The sequence below is a fragment of the Pelophylax lessonae genome (assembly GCF_965119305.1).
Source record: "Pelophylax lessonae genome assembly, chromosome: 7".
NCBI classification, from domain to species: domain Eukaryota; kingdom Metazoa; phylum Chordata; class Amphibia; order Anura; family Ranidae; genus Pelophylax; species Pelophylax lessonae.
This window is the reverse complement of record NC_138774.1, coordinates 289,147,448-289,153,620: the sequence shown is the minus strand read 5'-3', so window position 1 is coordinate 289,153,620 and position 6,173 is coordinate 289,147,448.

Below are 6,173 nucleotides of genomic sequence, written 5' to 3'. Positions count from 1 at the left end.
TTTTTAAATATATATATATTTATATCAGTAGCTAATTAGTCTTATTTTACTAAATCACTCACTAGTTTTATTTCAGCAGCTTAAAGTTTTAGTGGTTTTTTTTTAGTATTTATTTTAGCAGCTAATTTTTTTTTTTTTCAGCAGTATGGATTCCTACTGTTTTTTTTTTTTAAATATATATATACTGTATATATATTTATATTGGTAGCTAATTAGTCTTATTTTACTAAATCACTCACTAGTTTTATTTCAGCAGCTTAATGTTTTAGTGTTTTTTTTTTAGTATTCATTTCAACAGCTAATTCGTTTTATTTCAGCAGTATGGATTCTAAGTGTTTTTTTTTTTTTGTTTTGTTTTTTATATTTATATCAGTAGCTAATTCGTCCTTTTTCAGCAGTTTGGTCTTTTAGTGTTTTTTTAGTATTTATTTTAGCAGCTATTTTTTTTTTTTTCAGCAGTATGGATTCCTACTGTTTTTTTTTTTTTTAAATATATATATATTTATATCAGTAGCTAATTAGTCTTATTTTACTAAATCACTCACTAGTTTTATTTCAGCAGCTTAATGTTTTAGTTTTTTTTTTTTTTTAGTATTCATTTCAACAGCTAATTCGTTTTATTTCAGCAGTATGGATTCTTAGTGTTTTTTTTTTTTTGTTTTTTTTTTTTTTGCTTTTTTTTAATATTTATATCAGTAGCTAATTCGTCCTTTTTCAGCAGTTTGGTCTTTTAGTGTTTTTTTAGTATTTATTTTAGCAGCTATTTTTTTTTTTTTTTTCAGCAGTATGGATTCCTACTGTTTTTTTTTTTTTTAAATATATATATACTGTATATATATTTATATCGGTAGCTAATTAGTCTTATTTTACTAAATCACTCACTAGTTTTATTTCAGCAGCTTGATGTTTTAGTGTTTTTTTTTTTAGTATTTATTTTAGCAGCTAATTTTTTTTTTTTTTTTTCAGCAGTATGGATTCCTACTGTTTTTTTTTTTTTTAAATATATATATACTGTATATATATTTATATCGGTAGCTAATTAGTCTTATTTTACTAAATCACTCACTAGTTTTATTTCAGCAGCTTAATGTTTTAGTGTTTTTTTTTTTAGTATTCATTTCAACAGCTAATTCGTTTAGTATGGATCCTAAGTGTTTTTTTTTTTTTGTTTTTTTTTTTTTGGTTTTTTTTTATATTTATATCAGTAGCTAATTCGTCCTTTTTCAGCAGTTTGATCTTTTAGTGTTTTTTTAGTATTTATTTTAGCAGCTATTTTTTTTTTTTTTTTCAGCAGTATGGATTCCTACTGGTTTTTTTTTTTTTTTTAAATATATATATATATATTTATATCAGTAGCTAATTAGTCTTATTTTACTAAATCACTCACTAGTTTTATTTCAGCAGCTTAATGTTTTAGTGTTTTTTTTTTTTTAGTATTCATTTCAACAGCTAATTCGTTTTTATTTCAGCGGCTTGATTTCTTTAGTGTCGTTTTTTTAGTATTTATTTCAGCAGCTAATTTTTTTTTTTATTATTTGTTTTTTTAGCAGTATGGATTCCTAGCGTTTTATTTTATTTTTTTATATATATTTATATCAGTAGTTTGGTTTTTTAGTATTTTTTAGCTCTTGTTTTAGTAGCTAGCTGGTTTTTTTTCAGCAGCCTCATCCCTTAGCGTTTTTGCTATTTTTTTTCCAGTGTGCAGTTAATTTTATCACAGCAGTTTAGTATATTTGCATTTTTTAGTACATATTTTAGTAACTCACTCACTAGTTTTATTTCAGCAGCTTGGCGTTTTAGTGTTTTCTTTAGTATTTATTTCAGCATCTAATTGGTTTTATTTCAACAGTATGGATTCTTAGTGTTTTTTATCTATATCTATATATATATATATATATATATATATATATATACATATATATATCAGTAGCTAATTCCTCTTATTTCAGCTGTTTGGTCTTTTAGTATTTTTTCTTCTTTTTTCACATTTTTTTTAATACTTATTTTAGTAACTCACTCACTAGTTTTATCTCGGCATTTTTTTGTATTAATTTCAGTAACTAATTCGTCTTAAATCAGCAGTTTAGTCTTTTAGTTTATTTTTTTTTTTTATTTCAGCTCTTATTTTAGTAGCTGGTTTTATTTCAGCGGCTTGATCCCTTCATGTTTTTTAAATATTTTTAATTCATTAGCTAACTAGTCTTATTTCAGCAGTGCGGATTCTTAACATTCTGTTGTACTTATTTCAGTAGCTTATTAGGGCTCGTTTACACTGGTACTTTAGGGGGTGGTAAAAACCCTTTGTTGAGCTGCAGTTTTACTGCCCAACCTCCCCCCCCCCACCAACCACTCACTCTTAAGTTGCAGAGGGAGCAGCCAACTGTTGCTTTCTAGGGGTGATCCCATGTCAACTATTTTAATATTTTTATTATTTACATTTTAATTTTAATTTAATTTAAATTTAAATTTCCTTTAAATTTTAATAATAAAAATATAAAAATATTTGACATGGGATCACCCGTAGAAAGCATCAGTTTTAATTTTAATAAAAATGAAAATCTTACATTTTTATTATTATAGCTAATTAGTCTTATTTCAGCAGTTTAGTCTTTTAGTTTATTATTTTTTTAATTTATTTTAGCTCTTATTTTAGTAGCTGGTTTTATTTCAGCAGCTTGATCCCTTCGTGTTTTTTAAGTATTTATTTCAGCAGTGCGGATTCTTAACATTCTGTAGTACTTATTTCAGTAGCTTATTAGGGCTCGTTTACACTAGTACTTTAGAGGGTGGTAAAAACCCTTTGAGCTGCAGTTTTACTGCCCAACCTCCCCCCCAACCACGCGCCCTTAATTTGGAGCGAGAGAGCAGCCCACTGTTGCTTTCAGCGGGTGATCCCACCCACCAAAAACGCGACCCATTTAAGTGGACCAGGTCGCTCTGTGACCAATGCGCAACGCATGCTCGGGTAGGCTCCTCCTTCTCACCGTCTGTCAAATGTTCTCCGAACAGAGATCCGAACGTGGATAAGCCCTTGATCCTATTCCAGTAGATTGCTTTCTCAAGTGTGTGGTTTTTTTTTTTTTTTTTTTTTCTTATTGATTTATTTATTTATTCATGTCAAATATTTTTTTATATTGTTATTTTTTAATTAAAATTTACATTTTAATTACCTTTACATTTTAATATACGTTTTAATTTTAATAAAAATTTAAAATTTACATTTTTATTATTATAGCTAATTAGTCTCATTTGAGCAGTTTAGTCTTTTAGTTTATTTTTATTTTTTTATTTTAGCTCTTATTTTAGTAGCTGGTTTTATTCCAGCGGCTTAATCCCAAACGTGGATCACTCTTCAGACACCAACGTTTGTGTGAACAAGCACTTGATCCTAATCCATTAGCTTGCTTTCTCAAGTGTGTGCTTTTTTTAAAAACATTTTTTTTATTTCTTATTTATATATATATATATATATATATATATATATATATTTATTTATTTATGTCAAATATTTTTGAATTACTTTTTAATATTATTATTAATATTAATTTTTAATTATATTTAATTAATTATTAATATTATTTTTTAATTTTTTAATATTTTTTAATTACATTTACATTTTAATGTAAGTTTTAATTTTAATAAAAATTTAAATTTTACATTTTTATTTTTATAGCTAATTAGTCTTTTTTCAGCAGTTTAGTCTTTAAGTTTATTTATTTTTTTTTATTTTTTATTTTAGCTCTTATTTTAGTAGCTGGTTTTATTTCAGCGGCTTAATCCCAAACGTGGATCACTCTTCAGACACCAACGTTTGTGTGAACAAGCACTTGATCCTAATCCAGTAGCTTGCTTTCTCAAGTGTGTGTTTTATTTTTTATTTTTTTTTTATTTCTTATTTATACGTATATATTTATTTATGTCAAATATGTTTTATATTGTTATTTTTAAATTTAAATTTACATTTTAATTCCATTTAAATTTTAATGCAAGTTTTAATTTTAATAAAAATGTACATTTTACATTTTTATTATTATAGCTAATTAGTCTTATTTCAGCAGTTTAGTCTTTTAGTTTATTATTATTATTTTTTTTTTTAGCTCTTATTTAAGAAGCTGGTTTTATTTCAGCGGCTTAATCCCAAACGTGGATCACTCTTCGGACTCCAACGTTTGTGTGAACCAGCCCTTCATCCTATTCCAGTAGCTTGCTTTCTTAAGTGTGTGGGTTTTTTTTTATTATTTCTTATTTATTTATTTATTTATTTATTTATAGCTTACTTTCTTAAGTTTGTGTTTTTTTTATTATTTCTTATTTATGTATTTATTTATTTATTTATGTCAACTATTTTTATATTTTTATTATTTAAAATTTAAACTTTAGTTTTAATTTTAAAATCATTTACATTTTAATATAAGAAAAAAATGTAAATTTAAAATTTTTATTATTATAGATAGTCTTATATCAGCAGTTTAGTCTATTAGTATTTCTTAGCACTCATTTAATTGGCTTATTCATCTAATTGCAGCAGTTTTATTTATTTATTTATTTTTTATCCCTCAACATTTCTAATTCAGTTGACACGTCTGAAGGCCGAAACGCGTTGGACATTTTTATATTGATCATATTAATTAACTATTCAAGCAATTTGGGTTCATTCATCATTCTGTTTACAGCCCTGATTGGCTGCACACCCCCTATTCGGGGAAGGGGGGGAGGGGTTAGAGGGAGGTAAAACCACAACTTAATTACCTGGTTTTACTGCCCAACCCTAGGTACACATGTGAACGAAGGCTTACTGAGTCCATCCCAGCCTATGGTAAAGTTCATTGAGCCATGATGAAGTAGGGTGTTGAATGCTGAAACGCGTTGGACAATTTTTATATGTTGATAATATAAAAAACGATTTAAGCATGTTGCGGTTTTTTCCCTTCTTTTTTTTTCTCTTTATTTTAATTGAGGAAATTTGCATTTAGGTGCATTTTTTATGAATTTTGCCGCATTCCATACAAGAAAAAAAAATGCCCTAGTTTGCACCACTGCAGCACAACTTTCCCTGACAGGAGACAGAACCTGGGAGAGGAGAGAAAACAGAAGAGCTCATCACTCTGCCCTCTCCTCCTATTAGCTTGTTCAACTGCCTAATTTCTATATTAAATAAATCAATATTTAAAAAATAAATGTATTGTATTTCTTATTATTTATTTATTTTTAATATTTATTTTATTATTATTATTATTATTATTATTATTATTAATCTATATTATTATTATTTTTATGTATTTGTTGGCTTTTATATATATATATATATATATATATATAAATTTCTGCATGTGTAACTATCAATAATTTTAATTTTAATATATACTTTATTTTAAAATATGTGTTTTTTTATTTTTTATTATTTATATATTATTATTTATTTATTTTTATATATATTATTATTATTTTTATGTATTTGTTTGCTTTTTTTGCTTTGTTATATATATATATATATATATATATATATATATATATATATATATAAATTTCTGCATGTGTAACTATCAATAGTTCTAATAATTTCTATAATAAAAATATACTTTTTTTTAATATGTTTATTTTTAAATTTTTATTATTTATATATTATTATTTATTTATTTTGTTTACGGGTGGATGTAAGTCTGTAGGTGGGGGTGCAAGGCATTTTGTTATTTTCATAATTTCTCCCGAAAGCCCACCCACTGCTTGCATTAGCGCCGAGGACCCTTGAGAGGAGTACTGAGGCAGGGGTCTGTTCTCAGGAAGCTATGTACAGGCCCCTCCCACCAGCCATGATCTGCCTGCATTGCATAGAGAAGCACAGAGACCCAGTGATGACATCTCTGGCTATAAAATAAGGTGAGGAATGAAAGTGGAAAGTGTTTATTCAGAAATGCCAACAGCGTGTTGGTGAGGGGGGGGGGGAGGAACCAGGGGAGCTAAAAAATAAGCAGATTAAAATGCATCTTTAAACCACAGGAATTAAAGACTGCAGTACCCCCCCCCAAAAAAAAAAAAAAAAAATAGTGTTACATGGTCTGTGATAGCACCTGAACGTTCACTTTTCCTGGACAGTTTAATCAGAATTTTTAATTTCTATATTAAAAATATAATTTTTTATTTTTTTGTATTATTTATTTATTATTTTTTATTTA